At 42.0% G+C, this 15,511-nt stretch overlaps 1 protein-coding gene across 1 annotated transcript in view; it reads left to right on the top strand.

Moving 5' to 3' along the window:
• Positions 1-471: 471 nt before the first annotated feature.
• ppp1r16b (protein phosphatase 1, regulatory subunit 16B) overlaps positions 472-15,511 on the top strand; it is a 74,215-nt gene continuing 59,175 nt past the window's right edge. The window contains exon 1 of the mRNA XM_020597803.1: positions 472-625. The gene's annotated coding sequence lies outside the window, so the exon portion shown is untranslated. The remainder of the gene's footprint in view (positions 626-15,511) is intronic.

The raw sequence follows: 15,511 nt of genomic DNA, 5'->3' as shown, positions 1-15,511 counted from the left end.
AATCACTTTTAGTGGCCAAGTATGTTACACACAGAAGGAATTTGTCTCCGGTTCATAACCGATGCAGCCATCTGTGGTGCCAACTCACACACACACACCGATGGCGGCACTGTCTCTGCAAAGTGCTGCTCTGGCCATCCAGAGCAACTGGGGTCTTGCCCAAGGACACTTGGGAATCGAACCACCAACCTCCCGGTTAGGGGACTACTGCTCTATCTCCTAAGACCCATAAATTAAAACATTACTGAATAATTTATTTGAACCATTGAAGAACAAAGGAAGGGATAGAAAAAAGCCAGTTCCTACTTATTTTAAAGGTGGTCTTGGGTGATGCTGGGGCCCCTGGCGGTGTCGGGGCCCCCATTTTGTGCGCTCCTGCCACTGACTGTGGCAGCATCCACGCTACAGCCAACCCCTCCCGGCTTAGCCCCGCCCTCAAGGAGGGACTCAGTGCTGGAGAGAAGGCAGAGGGACTCGGCAGACGCACACACACGCGCACAAACAAACAGTCACAGGGTCGTGCACCGAGCTTGTCTTTCCGGCTCTTCCGTGTCTTTACTAACGGGATAAGTTGAAACCTGCGGGCATATCTGTGCTCCATGTGAACATCTCGACCCAGAGTGAGGTGAGTGGAGAAATGAAGACATGGTGCCAGTGTTTTTGGAGCTGGGGGTTCGGCTGTGGACTGCTTGTAACTACAAGAGGGGAAAGAAGGGAATTTTCCTCAGTAGGCAGGCGGGAGGAGGCATGTCCGGCTCTTCTTGGAGCAGTTTTACCTAGCTCACTTTCCGCCTGTGGAGGGTCATCAAACGCTTTAATAACCTCTAATTAAACGAGTGGAAACCGTGGTTTCCGCTGCTGGCGCCTACAGATTCAGCTACACAGTTTGAGATTAGCAGAGCGGCTCCAACATCCTCCCGGGATGTTGCCATTACACCGCTCCAGGGTTACACATGGCTTTTCCTACAACCGCTACACTGTTTCTCTGCAACTTTGGCTGTCGGGACACTTGGGCGCAGTTGGAAAGGGTTGAAGGCTACAGGGATTTATTTAGTTTGGACTCCATAAGTCACTGTGCCGAATCGAGGAGAGCTCACTAAGGGCTGTGAATGTTAAGGTTTTGTAAACTAAGGGCTTAAGGGAGGAGCGGTGTTTTATTCTGAACTTCTGAATGGAAAATATGAGCACACCTTCCGTTTTTTTTTTTGCTTTTAGAAATAACACATTTGCCCTGTTTTATTTTAGGGGAAAAATGGTTTGTATGCTTTTACAGGAGTCACCTGGTGGATTTAGGTTACTAATGTTAATTGTCATTGTGCAGTAGTCTGGTAATTATTTGTCTAATCGAACGTGGTACAAACGTGCCCTCGTTAAAACCTTAGACCAAGTTTCCAAAAGTTAAACATAAGGTGGTTGGAGTGAATTACCTCCATTTATCTATACATTTATATTATTAAGTGTGGTCAGATCATCATCTGAGTTACAGTTAGAAACAAACCCAATCTGTATTAACATGTGGTTCTATATGAACTCCTAAGAAAATGACATCAACAAAAGCTAACTGGAGTCAGGTCCTTAACCCAGCTGTGATGGTGTGACATGACCTCAAAGAGCTGTTCACACCAGATATCATAAGGGTACATCCCAATTCTCTTAACTGATCGTTTCTCACTTGACCCAGAAGTTGCTCTGGCCCACCATCTTAAAGGACGTCTCAAAGCTCTTGTTCCTGCACCGAGGAGCAAGGAGGCTGCCTGGAGAAGCTGTGAGGGAGGATATGTGAGAGAATCCTTAATGGAAATCCTATGTGGAAGGATCTGAGGAAAGTACATCTCCTGTCTCTTAAAACCGTGCTTCCTCGATTCCTCTCTTCTCACCTTTTTCTTTGCATCTTTTCCTTCCATCTTATGTGGGCAGGACTAAGACAAGGGAAAGATGCAAGTGAATGAAATGTGGATGAAAATAAGGGAATTTGGATTTGCCTTAAGATTATGGCCGAGAACTGAAGCAGTTAGGTGTGATGTACAGCTACCAAATAGTTTTTTTTTTTCCAAGTCACTGGTGCCACCTACTTTTTCTGCCAACACTGTGAATGTTTAAAGGGTGTGCTCAGTAAGGACACAATAAATAATTGTTAAGGTAGGTGTTATCCCTGCCTGGCTGTGCTGTCTTTTAAGTGATGTTGGAGAGACACAGTGCAGTCTGCTTTCATGCATACTGTACTTGCACATGTGCAATGATACCACTGATGTATGCAAACATGCAAATACCTGAGAATGACCTCCAAAAAATGGCCCATTTTGTCGTGCTGGCCTTCTTTGGAAGTGTATGGCAAAGCAAAATAACTCTGATTTCTGTGCTGATGATGTTAGAAGCAAAGAACTGAAGCACTTGTTGCTTCAGGGAGGGCGGTTCACCTGGGAAAGCATCCTCTCCCTCTCCACCCCCGACTGTAAGCCTCGCATATGAGCGCAGCGGTAATGTCATCCATTCTTGTACACCTTTCCAGTTCATCCACTCATCATTCCAAATCTAACATTTTCTTGTCGTTCTAGTTGGATTCAAATCTGATAAAATGGGATAAAAACAGCTTAGTGCAGCATTCCATTTTTAACTTGAGGACAGTTTTATTCAGCTTCCTGATAGTTTGTAAACTATCCTTTCTGCCATCCAAGGTGAACCTCCTGCTTCTTTCCAGAGCAGACCTCCACCTTTCCATAAACAACTGCCTCGTGTCTCCCTCTAAAGTGAAATTTGTTTTGAGGAGCGCCTGTGAGTGCCCGTGAGGCACGCTGAAAGACACCAGCTTCACTTTATCCTTAAGTACGACTTGCACTGGAGCTGTGCACTGTGACTGACATCAGAGCAAATCAGCACAGACACACAGCTACCAAATACGTTGTTTAATGACATATTTGCTTTAAAAAAAATCAATTTCCCTTTAACACTCCTCATGGGACTCCTGTTTCTTATGTCTGAATTGGAAATCTGTTCCTTGACCTCCTGCTGCATCAGAAGCCTTCTCTGAGCCGTGCCTGAAACCAGTGTGCTTGCTTACCACTGAAAAGCGATTATACTAGATCAGCGTTCTGATTACAGCTAGCAACTGGGCCTTGCTTGCTAATCTGCAGTCTTAGTACTGAGACAGGCAAATCTCAGGGCAGCTATCAAGGCTACTTACACGCCCTCAAAGTCAACTGCCCCACTTCAGTTCTGGTGCACACTTGTTTTGTTTTTCCTTTCCTTAACGTTAAATTGAAAGTGTGGGCTTGGCTCGACAGTTAATACTTTGGTATAGAGTTTAATTTTGCTTCACTAAAAGTATTTCAGTCAGAGACATAGCTACTAATAATTTAGTCTTTATTTTATTGGTTCATCTTTGGGTTCATCAAATGTCTGCAAACAGTGAAAAAGACGGTGTGTTCACATACCTTATTTTATCAATATTCCAAACCCAGAGACATTGAGGTACAATCATAGACGACTAAGAAAACAGCTAAATATTCAAAAGTGAGAAGGTGGAACAAGAAATTTTGTTGCTTATAAATTTTCTGTTGAACGACCGATCAGTTAATCAGTGAATCAGTGAATCAGTGAATCATTTCAGCTGTGGTATGTTTACATACGTCTGTTCTGCAGCACACGTCTGGCTGTGGTTTGAAGCAGTGCTTGTCTGCTGCTAAATGAAAACCTGTGGTTATCTACATTATAATATTTTCCAGACTGTTCCTGAAGTGGTGCTTGTTGGCTTTGTAGATACTTAAGTAATCAGTGGACATAATGGCGGATCCTCTGCTGATGGCTGATGGGATATCTGAACCCCCCTGTGTGACCACTCTCAGAGCTGATAAAACCACAAGCATCGTTTTGTAGAGAGGAGCTTTTGCACCATCCCAGTCGATCAGCTGTGTCTGTGCACTTTGTTTGTTTATGAGGGCCTTAATTTGCAAATGGCCACTGTCCAGTTAAAACCACATATTTCCAGATGTGGCAGCTGTAAAGGTTTCAGATACTGTACGTTGTTAAGGGGTTACAGGCTCTTTGTGAGCTGAGACAGTCCTCACTGGAGAAAATTTGGGCAATGCTTTTTTGCTAATCTACTGCACATGTCTTTACAGTGCTGTCAAATATAAATTAGTGGTAATGAAGCCTTACCTCTTTGCAGCCATTGTGTCCTGACCAAAACTGATCACACCCCGTTCGGTGGCAAGATGACCTCTGATCTGGTAGTACTCCCTAAAATATTTCTGGATGATTTAGGCCATTGTGGGAAATGTTTCAAATCAAAAATTGGAGTTGTAAAAGTGCAGCGTTAGATATTTTTTGCATTTCTTTGTTTATATAAAGAGCTGCATGACTTCCTTCCTGTACAGCGCATTGTTGGCTTTAAGGTAGAACCTGTCACTGTTGGCCTGCGTGCATGTTGACTGTTTTCTGCTATATGACTGTGTTTTTGCAACCTTTTACTGGGTTTGATGCTATATTTGTAGCTCATTGCATGTTTGTGTGTTAAAACCCAGCATCTCTTGCAGTTGGTGTTTTTAGAAGTAGACTGACCAATTGGAGCCAGTGAAGCACTTTGAACAGGAAGTGAGCTCATTGAGTTTGTGGCTTGCGTGGTGTTCAGGAAGGCGTTTCACTGCGGGGGCATTTTTCCTCACATTGTTGTGGAAATCCTAGCAAGGCTGTGTGGTCTAGTTTGACTTGTAGCACATGGTTACTCGTGTGCACATGAAATTCTTTGATTTGTTGGTGCTCCGTTGATGTTATGCTTCTTCATTATAATGTAAAGAAACCATGAGATATTTTCTCCTCCAGGCATCGAAGACGTTGCTTCCCCAACATTTTTATAAGGTCAGTAATAAATAAACTGTGTAAAAGAGGCCTCTAAAAATGCTCACTGTATGTCCAGAGTTATATTCTGCTCTCCTGATGAGCCTCCAGACACAGCTGTTGAACTTCAAAGGAAAACTGAGCCAACAGTGACAGTGTGGTTGAAACAGGCTGCCGATGCCTGTGTTTTGCCTCTGTGTGCTTTTTGAAGGCTGTTTGTATGAATTCTCCCTCTGCCGTTTGAGATGTCCCTTTTAATGTCTTGTGTTTCTTTGTGCCCCCTGCACCCACTGGTCTAAAACTGACCACACACTCTGGGGGTTGGCTGTACCTGGTCATCCCGAGGCTGAAGCTGAGGTGTGTCGATATTTTGTTCTTTATGCCCTTGAAGTGTGAACATAAGTGCATCTCCAAGTGTCTTTTTTTCTTTTTCTTTTTTAAAGACACTCTTGACTCAAATTTTTTCTTGTTTTTTATATTCCATAAATATAGTGACCGATGTATGTGCTGGCTTATCGCATTCTTCTTCTGAAGGGGATGGGTGTCTGTTTGCTCCCCTGAAACCTGACTTTCAGACATGGACAGTCAAACTAAATGTATAACACCACAGAACTGAAAGCCAGTCACACTTCATCTACAAATACCTGCAGGTGAAGGAGTTCTGTGCTGAACCTGAAATCTCTGGTCACAGAGCAGCCAGAACAAACCTTTCAGCGACACCAGGAGAGGAAGTGAAACTTTCATCTGTTGACAGTAGATATGTAGTGTTTGGATGTAAACCAGACCCTGGAGCTTCTTTCCGCTAGTTATTTATTTACTGTTTAACATTAGTTTATATGAGATGCACCGTTGTTGGGAGCATTACCTTAGGCTCCCTGGTAGTAGCTTATCTGAGTGCTAAAGTTTAGCCAGGTGCTAATAACTCAGTCTCCTGGTTTTCTGTAATTAGATTACACTTTGGATCCATGGCTTTATTGGCAACCAGTTACAAGCTAACAGCTGATGTCTTACAAAAAAAAAAGATGCTAAACACACTTACATTTCTGAGATGATGTCTGCCAGTTGTCAATTTGGTGAAAAACAGACTCCTTATCAGAGTCTGGGTGAAGGATGCTCAGATATACCCAGCTGAATCTCTCCAATTTTCCCTCCTGTCATTGTATCCTGATCCACATGATTTCACCGCTCTACCCGAGGAAGCCGTGGTGCTGGGAAGTGCCTGATGCCTGAGCTCATTTGCATGCACTTGAATCTGAATAAATCTTCCAATTCACAATGAAGGGCAAAGACCAGATGTGTTTTCAGGCCTTCTTCACAGGATTATTGAACTTGTTTTGTGCAAAAACTCTTAGATAATATGGTTTTTCTTGAGTATTTTTATATGCCTTAAACGTCTCTGGAGGGGATCTTTAAAATGCCTGACAGTGCCTGAAACCACACTTGAACCTCTATTTTAACCCTTAGGGTCTTAAAGTCTTTCCTGCAGGAATTCTGTGGGTGTAAAATCCTCTCATAACTCGCCACAAATGTCTATTCAGCAATTTTCAAAGACGGTCAAGGTTACAAAGGTGTAAAAACCGATTTGTGTGTATCTCATGAAGGCCACAAATGCATGCATGTTGATTTGCAAATGTGTAAAAAACGATTATCTGTGTGCAGTTCTTTAAAATGTATTTACAGGTCATTAGATGCGTGTGCACAAATCACCTGACACACATGAATCACCTTACGCTCCTGGGTGAGTTATGAGAGGATTTTGAGATCCACAAATTTACGGTGCGTTTAATGACAGGTGGAAAACTCAGACGTTTAGGCTTTCTTCCAGAGCTAAAATTGCTCATCACCTCGATTGGACTTTAACTAAATATGTATTTTATTGTGAACTATTCCAGTGGCATGTAGCTTTATCTTAATTTCATCAGAACATGCCTGTATTGGAGGATATTTTAAATACCATTTTACAAACAATATTTAAGATGATGCCACCTAAGTTAAGTTATAAGTTCTCTGCTCACTTTGAGGTAGATGATGTGGTAACAGCGCCGCTAGCTTAGGAACTTACTAGCTAGCTTTAACTTTATTTAAATCCATGTACAGTATTAGCTGTGCTTTCCAGGAGACAGGGTTGACTCTGACTGTATACAGACCATGTCATAATTTTACAGCAGCTGATTTCCATCCACATGCAGCTGTACAGCACATTAGCCCCCTCATGAGCTCAGAAAAGAGTTAATATTTTTGGCCATACAGAATCACCAAACTCCGTCAGAATGAACCGACTGTGGAGATCAACTATACTTCGTTCCTTTTTGTTTGCATCTGCTTCTGAATGTAACTAACAAATCTATGTTTTGTAGCAGAGTATAATAAGAAACCAGTGTAGCTCTTACTTTGCCCATGACCACAGTTACTGGGGCAGTGCAGACTCACTGCGCACCCATCTTGGTTTAGCAGTGGATTAGACTTGACACTTACTGCAGGCTGGCTGAGTCTAAGCCTTATTCACTCTGGTTGGATCTTAGCCAGGGACTCAAACTATCATTAGGCAGTGAACTGACTCAACAGTGGGACAGACAAAGAGAGAGAGAGAGAGAGCGAGGGCTAAAAAAGGAAAATGAGTAGGAATCAAAATTCTAAACAGAAAGGGAAACATTAAAATGGGATATTCCCAAATTTGAGTGGCGATGGTGACCTTGATGACTGCACTGCATGGCGAGGGAGTTAGAACCTGGAGGCCAAACCCTTTTATAAATAAACAGACAGATTGGTCTAAAATAAACACTTTGCTCATGTCAGTGTGGTGCAGATGGATGAAAAACCCTGCCCATGACCAGGACAGGACAGCAGGTCCTAAACATGAGCTTCTGCTGTTGTGTAGAAAAGCAGCAGGCTAAGTTTTCCCTGCTCTTAGGTAGAGCATAAGAAAATCTGCAGAAAATAACCAGTCAGACATCTATCCATTTCAAAGCCGAGTTAAAGGAAAGGGAATCAGCGTGATGTCCTCTTGGCTTAAAGTTCTAGATCTCTTTTTGACAACTGGTTGTCTCACTGCCACCTCAGACCTGCATGCTAAGAGGCTCATAGTGGGCAGGTGAAATAAAAGCCTTACATTTATTTAAAAGCATCTCAAGTAATAAAAGGAGCCATTACACAGTAATGAAGATAAGAAGCAAATGGAGACTACAGATTTGCATAACAACAAAGCTGAGAAAGAAATGGGATTAAACTATAATTTCTACATGGCAGGACATGAATCTTTACTGCTGATGAGACGAGATCACTTTCCAATCCTCCTTTACTCACATAACCGTGACATGAAGTGTATTTTTATGCTCTCAGTCTATTTTTGGGGACATGCTCCACAGCAATCCACCAAAACAATGAAAGCTCATGAGTTCCTTCCGGAATTCTACAAAAAAAAAAAAAAAAAAGAAGCAAACACAGGTCAAACACATGAGCTATCATTTGTTACATCAATCCATGTTTGTGTAAGACATGGTGGTGTGTGGCGTTTAAGTAGGCAATGCAATGAGGTGGAGTGTTTGACCAGTAGTAACTAGTAGCTTTATGGAGCACAGTTTTTAAGGATGTAACCAATGTTCCATTTGTTTGATTCATGTAGGTGAGCACTGTAGCAATGCAGCGATGATTCCTGCAATGCATTTAGAGCTGTAATGTTCAGATTATTTGAAAAACAGAAAAGAGGCTGAGAATCTCCAGCACATCACAACACTTGACCGAGTTGCCTCTACAAATGGTATTAAGGATGATGATTATCTTTTTGGTCTTCTTGGGTTTGTAGTGGTTTGTTTCACTTGCTGTCTTGTTTTTCCTTTTGGTATGTTACAAATCCTGGAGTTTATACATTATCTGCTGGGTAATCTGAGGCTCAACCTCCCCCTGACCTGCCAGTGTGGTCTCTTTAACCGTTTTGTGTCGCTGGCTGTGCTACAAATAGAGCCATTGTAAAATTGTTCAGTTAACAAATGACTATTTATATCTATACAGTTCCAATCTTAACCCTTTCATGAGACCTAATAGTATCTGTATCGCAGTGGGTTTGTTTAAAAAAGTGCTGCATTGGGCCTGGATTTGAAGAGTTGTGAACCTCAGGTGTTAATGCTTAACAGTAATTTTGTACAGTCCTTTGCATGTGGGGCAGTTAGCCTGCCCTTAATTTGCATCTGTCCTCACAATGTTTCCATCCTGGACAGATGGATGAGTGTTAGGCAAAGATTCATCAGTTTGAGGTGAGAATTGGAATAAAATCATCCCCTGACTCCACTATGAATGCATAAGAACCTACTGAGAGAGCATATATCTAAAAGGAGACTTTCAGTTTTATTTTTAATCTCGCCACACCAACAACACTGTAGCTGATTGATGGCACATCTCAGCATGTCGTCCTCGTCTTTCCAGTGTGTCCCACACCGTTGGCACTAATCAGACCCCGGTGGCGGCTTTTCAAGTGCCACTTTTTCAACACAACGAGCCCAGATAAAGGTGATGCGAGTTGGCCTACGTCATTGCTAGCTCTTTTACGTCAGTTTGGTGTGTGTCTGCCCTTAGCTGAGGGAAGTCTTGTTTTTGTGCAGCTAGCCTAAACACTGATTTGAAGACAGTACAATGGTGGGACTGTTGGTGCAAGGTTGACCATGAATTATGTACAGCCATGAATTAAGGACAATAGGAATAAAAAAAAAAGTGGGTTGTGAGTGACTGTAGGGCCTTCAGTGTTGTGTTGTAGTGATGAATATGTTAGTCAGTAGACCTTGCAGGATCAGTCCTGGCAGACAAACATAGATTTACTAAAAGATTGCTAGGCAGTAAATGGCGTATATATGACTGAATCACCTTTGAGCACAAAAATGAAAGCTTCTCGGCTCGGTCCTGAATGCAGCCGTGGTATCCTGTAGTACCTGAGCTGTTTACCACTGCCCTCGTTTAATACAACAAGGGACAGAATGACCCAGAATCAGGCTGGCCTCAGTACTTTAAATCAAGGCTTCAGGAAATAAATTCTCTTCTCACCAGCACACCCACTGCCAACTAGGACAAATAATCCAGACAGAATAAAAACGTCCTCTTAGAGGACACCGAGGGAGAGAGGAATGGAGGAATAAAGATGTGGTAGGCTGAGAAAGAAAGGAAAAAGATAAAGGAGGTAGGCTGAGAAAGAAAGGAAAAAGATTGAATTGGTTGAATTGTTGAGTGCACAGATAGACAAGCCTGCTGTAGAGCAACATATCACTTTATGACATAAGGACTTATTTCACACTAACAAGTCAGATCTGAGCAGTCTCATGGAAAGGTACAAAACGTTGCCAGGAGATAAAACATATGAGTGTTAAAAACTGTCGAGAACCAAAATGTCTCATCAGAACAGCTTTGGTCAATCTTGTTTAATCATTCTTTGATCACATCGTTCCTGATTGAAACCCTGATTACAGTATGCCACTTTTACACTGGATTTTAGTTAGACACAGAGAGAAAGGCAGAAGCTTCAGAGCAAGCAAATTAGTTGACCTTGAGCTATGGTTGTTTCATCAGCTGCTGTTTCAAAGGTCGAGAATGACCCATAAGGATCCAGGCAGCTTTAGGCTTTTTTTTTTTTTTTCTTCAGGCATTTGGATCAAACAAAGACAATTTTAACGTGTTAATTTGTGAGCTTTGCGGGTCAGTGGAGTCTGGTAGCTTTAGATGGAGTCCGGCTAGCTGTGTCCCATTTCCGATTTGGGCTGTACCAGCTCTTCAATATGTCCAAGAAGCCACCTGTTGCCTCCTTTAATGGAAACGTCCATTAAGGAAATGTCTTCAAAGTGTCAAATTTGTGTCTCAAACCACATATACTGTGTATATATGTATGTGTGTGTGTGTGTGTGTGGGTGAGAGGAGCTCCATGGCCCAGTTAAGCCTGCTCTGTTTTCTGTTTATCTGTTTACACCCAGCAGCAGCTGCTGCTCTGCTTTTTCTTTCCACTCCTCTGATCTCCTGTGCCACCGAGGAAGAAGGTTTTCTCTTTTATTCTGTTTTCACTGAAAAAAGCAAACAGCTGCTGTCACTAGTGAGGAGACTGAGGCAAGTGTCCATCGCTTGACAAACATAAAGATGCGGCAGATTAGTTCACACCATCAGAGAGAAACTAGAAAATGAAATGCATCAATGCTGTATATTCAAAACAATATTGTATTTGAACTAATTGTGTCCATTGTTGCGCAGATGAAATGCTGACAAATTTTCATAAAATCCCATGTTTTACATGTTAGTTTCCACTTCCATGATGGAATAGAAGGAAAGTAAGCTTTTAAATCAAAGAGCATGAGGGAGGAATTGCACGAAAAGCATCCTGATTAAAGCACAGCAACATATAATGCATGATTAAAAGTTTAACATATGGAATGGATAATTACTGTGTGCTGTATACTGCAGCACTGATGCATTATGGATACACAGTTGAATGCACATGCACTGCACACTGAAATTTATAACACTGGAAAATGAATATGCTGCACAAAAGGCAATGGAGCTAAATAATAGAAAATAGTTTTAGCAATTCAAGATTTACTTCACTGAATTCTGTAGCAGTAGTTGAAGCTTGATGCAGAGCAAATATACATTTTTAAATGTGTTAAAGGCATAATGTGAGCTCAGTTGCCAGTTTATTAGGTACACCTAACTAAAGCAAATTCAGTCTAATACTACAGTCTCGCAATAAAACCTCACTTCATGAAGGTGATGATGATTCAGTTTTTGTTCATACGGTTTTGGAGGTTGTTGAACTGTTACTGCATTTTATGGAGAGACTGCTACATTAGCATTAGCCCTAGCTACTGAACGAACTGCCAGCTAGTGTGTGGGTGTGTGTTCCTGGCTCTCCAGATGTAGACCTGTTTGACTTCAGTGACTTTAGTTTGACAGAGCCAGGGGTTGTGTTTTGACTAATGGCTGCAGTTGTCAAAAGGTCAGATGTCAAAGTTTTGTGCGACAGTCTAAACCAACTGCTTCCCGTTTTAATTGCCATGTGCTGTTGTCATTAGCCTTTTGTGCAGTGTTTCTTCAACGCTGGCTCAGGGCCCAGAGTAATTGATAGTGTATGATAATTAGGACTTTGGGGTAAAAGTAAAAAATTTGCTGCCACTGTCTGATCATCAGAGGATAATTCAAGTTTATTACAGCATTGGCCTTTTTTAATTGCTGAAACAAGAAAAAACTTGTATGGTGGACCTAAGTCTTGTGACATGACTTGGATCATGTAGAAACAATATGCAATGCTAAGGAATATGTAGAAGAAAAAAGATACTATAAAATGCTTTAAAGAAATCCTATTTAGAAACAAAGTGAATAGTTTAAACAAGATCAAGTGCAAGGCCCTCCTTAACCAGCTGCTTATGTAGTCAGCATACAGTCTTGCAGACTGTGGGCTATGACAGTTTTTAGGCTGACTTCCTGATTTAGTTTTTTCACTCTGCACCAACAACTGCATCTCAAAGGACCCCTCTGTCAAGCTCCTAAAGTTTTCTGATGACACCATGGTCATTGGGCTCATCCGAGACGGTGACGAGTCAGCCTACAGACAGTTAAGCAGCTGGTCCTGTTGGTGCTGTTAACACTTCTGGAAGGCTCAGTACAGAAATCAGAGCAGGCCGTCACTTTGCAAACACTTTTACGGATAGTCTAAATAATAAGATGAGAAGAAGTCAATTCACAAGACTATACTGGTCATTTTAAACATAAAACTGGATCTTTATGAAATAATCCATTGTAATCCTCCAAAAATGGTACTGAAGTTAATATAGTGCAAGTTTCCACAGCCACATACTGTAGAACTCACAACTCAGTTTTGGGCCTTGGTGAAATCATGTAATAAATTTCTCACTTTTAACTAAAATTGTCTCCTCTGTTTCACAACTGTAAAGTTTTGTCACACCACAGCTTATGTGTTACCAGGTTTCTGCAGGAAGTGAAGTGTTTGTATTTGCAGTGAGCGATGACCCGCACCAGTTATATGGCAGCTGATAACTTCTCCTACTGTCCAGCTGAATGGTTTGGGTGGGCTTTTAATCAGCTTGGGGAACCTTTGGCATTAGTAGGTGATTAAATGAATTAGCAGGACCAGGAGACGTAAGTGCTGGACTGGAATACGGGTCTCAGGGACTTTGAAAGGCGAAGTGGAGGGACATGGTTTTATGTCTTGCTGAGGCCACAAGCAGGCATGTGTACACAATGTACACCACACACGTTCTCATGACAAAGAGGTTTGTACAGCTCACAGGAATACACACAGATGTAGATAATGTGCAGACACAGACGTGCACACACACACTCTGTCAGAAACACTGGGCCATTGTGTTTGACAGTGCCGCCTGTGTGTCTCCATGCGGCGCGTCCTGACACAGCACACGCCTCGTCGCTGCTAAATGTCATGTACAGATACTGATATTATTGCTGCGAGTCTGTGTGTTTACCTCCGTTAGTGTTAAAATGAATTGTGACTAATTTAAAATCGTTTGAGTCACTTTTAAAACAAAACTGCTTTTCTGGTTTCAGCTTCTTAAAAGTGATTATCTTCTGCTTTTGTCTATTTTATATTGGTGCAGACTGAGTTTCTTTAGGCCTTTATATTGTTGGTCACTCAAAACAAGACCTTTTAGGATGTATATCAGTATTTTAGGTTTTCTGACATTTTAGAGCCAGATAATAACAGATAGTAAAACAATGGCCAGTTCCACTCAGAGTGTGCAGCGGCTCCTAAAGTGTTGCTTTTAGAGCTCCAAATAATTATTATATTTTTTATGGTAGTGAGGTGCTACCAAAGTGAAGGACTTTAATTATCTCAGGGTTTTGTTCGTGAGTGAGGGTAAAAGTGAGCATGAGATTGACAGGCGGATAGGGGCAACATCATTAGTAATGTGGACCTTGTACCAGAAGGAACTGAGCTGAAAGGCAAAGCTCTCAGTTTACCAGTCAGTCTAAGCTTCGGCCCTCACCTATGGTCACGAGCTATGGGTAGTGACCGAAAGAAAAAGATCGCGAATAAAAGTGGCCAAAATGAGTTTCCTTTGCAGGGTGGCCGGACTTGACCTTAGAGAGAGCTGCTGCTCCTTCACATTGAAAGGAACCAGTTGAGGTGGTCCGGGCATCTTATCAGGATGCCTCCAGGGTGCCTGCCTTTGGAGGTTGTCCGGGCACATCCAACTGGTAGGAACTCCTGGGGTAGACCCAGAATATGCTGGAGAGATTTGGGAAGGCCTCAGAATCCCGCCAGAGGAGCTGGAAAACGTTGCCTGGGACAAGGATGTCTGGACCACCTTGCTGAAACAGTTGGTACCGCGACTCGATCTCAGATAAGTCTAAGAAGATGGATGGATTTTATCTGTCCAGTAGTTATATAAAATAAAGAGCAAGTAGCAAACCCACCAGATTTTTTGGCAGTTTTACATTAAAATTTATATTCAATTTTCTGCTGTTTCACCTGTACTCAGTTTTACTGTAGACCTCTTTTTCCTGAATGTGTTGTGCCTCTCGCTGCCCGTTGGTATGTTTTTTTTGCCTGTTTGTGCCAGACAGGGACTGATGACAGGTTCGGTCATTTCCTCATCACAGCAGATGATGGACTGTGGTGAGGAGCTGGAAGGCTGTGGAGGTGCAACAGGATTCACCGGCATCACAAGAGCAAAATGCAAACACATCCACTTTTTTTTTGGTCCAGTGCTCTGCCTTCTTACAGGCGAGCTGCTGAATGACGGGGTCACAGCCTCAGTGGGTGGAGGTTTTCTTATTTTGGCAACCCGCTTCCACTGTTTGTTATAGCTGAGAGAGAAACTTTGCATGTCTTTTCTGGGGCCAGGAGTTAAACAGATGAAGTAGATAGATATAAAGGTGATCTGTTAACTGCTCGAGGAAGGTTAACGTTTTATTTGATAAAAGCATATCTGTAATACATTAGAGGGACATTTGTGAAGATTACATCAGAATATAGTAAAAGTGACTGAATAGGAAGTCATTAAGATATAGTCTTCCTTTGAGATATTATTGAAGTCTTTTCTTAGCTGTTGAATGGAGAAGTGTGCATCCCTGGCACAATGGGGAATCTATTCACAGTAGAAAAACATATCTCTTAACTTTAAACCATTTGACCACCCTGTTTTTGTCAGCCTTTGCTTGCACTCTTACACTGCCGTTGCTTTGTGGTCATCCATTTAACCTGAAGTGTCATCTTTGTTCCCTCTGTCATATTCTCCTTTTTTAAAATAACTTAAGTAAAAGGAAGTGATGAGTTGTAACTGTGTTCTTCAAAATGTTTTGATGAGGGGAGGAGACTGTTTACTTTGCTTTGCCTTCTTGCAAGAGGAATTAACTTTCTGTTGACTTGCTCCACGCATAAACTGTTCTCAGAATTCATGATGACTGTGCTGGGTGTGTTTGATTGGAGGCAGCTTGTCCTTAAAATTAGAGAGAGTAGCTTTTTAAGTAAAAATATGTAGTTGGCTTCAGCCTGGTTTGTGTTTTCACTGTTCCGCTGCAGCATCTTTATCTCTATCTATCCATCCATCCATCCATCAATCTATCAATCATTTAAAAAGTATTGCTGAAGATTTCAGTCCCGGTTGATCTTCTGACACCTGTGGTTAGTGATGGTAACAGCAAATGCAGGTTAAAACTACAGTGAACACTCTTT

The sequence above is a fragment of the Monopterus albus genome, unplaced genomic scaffold, assembly GCF_001952655.1.
Source record: "Monopterus albus unplaced genomic scaffold, M_albus_1.0 scaffold1.1, whole genome shotgun sequence".
NCBI lineage: Eukaryota > Metazoa > Chordata > Actinopteri > Synbranchiformes > Synbranchidae > Monopterus > Monopterus albus.
Note: the sequence above shows the minus strand (reverse complement) of the source record. Positions and strands in the feature narration are given on the sequence as shown.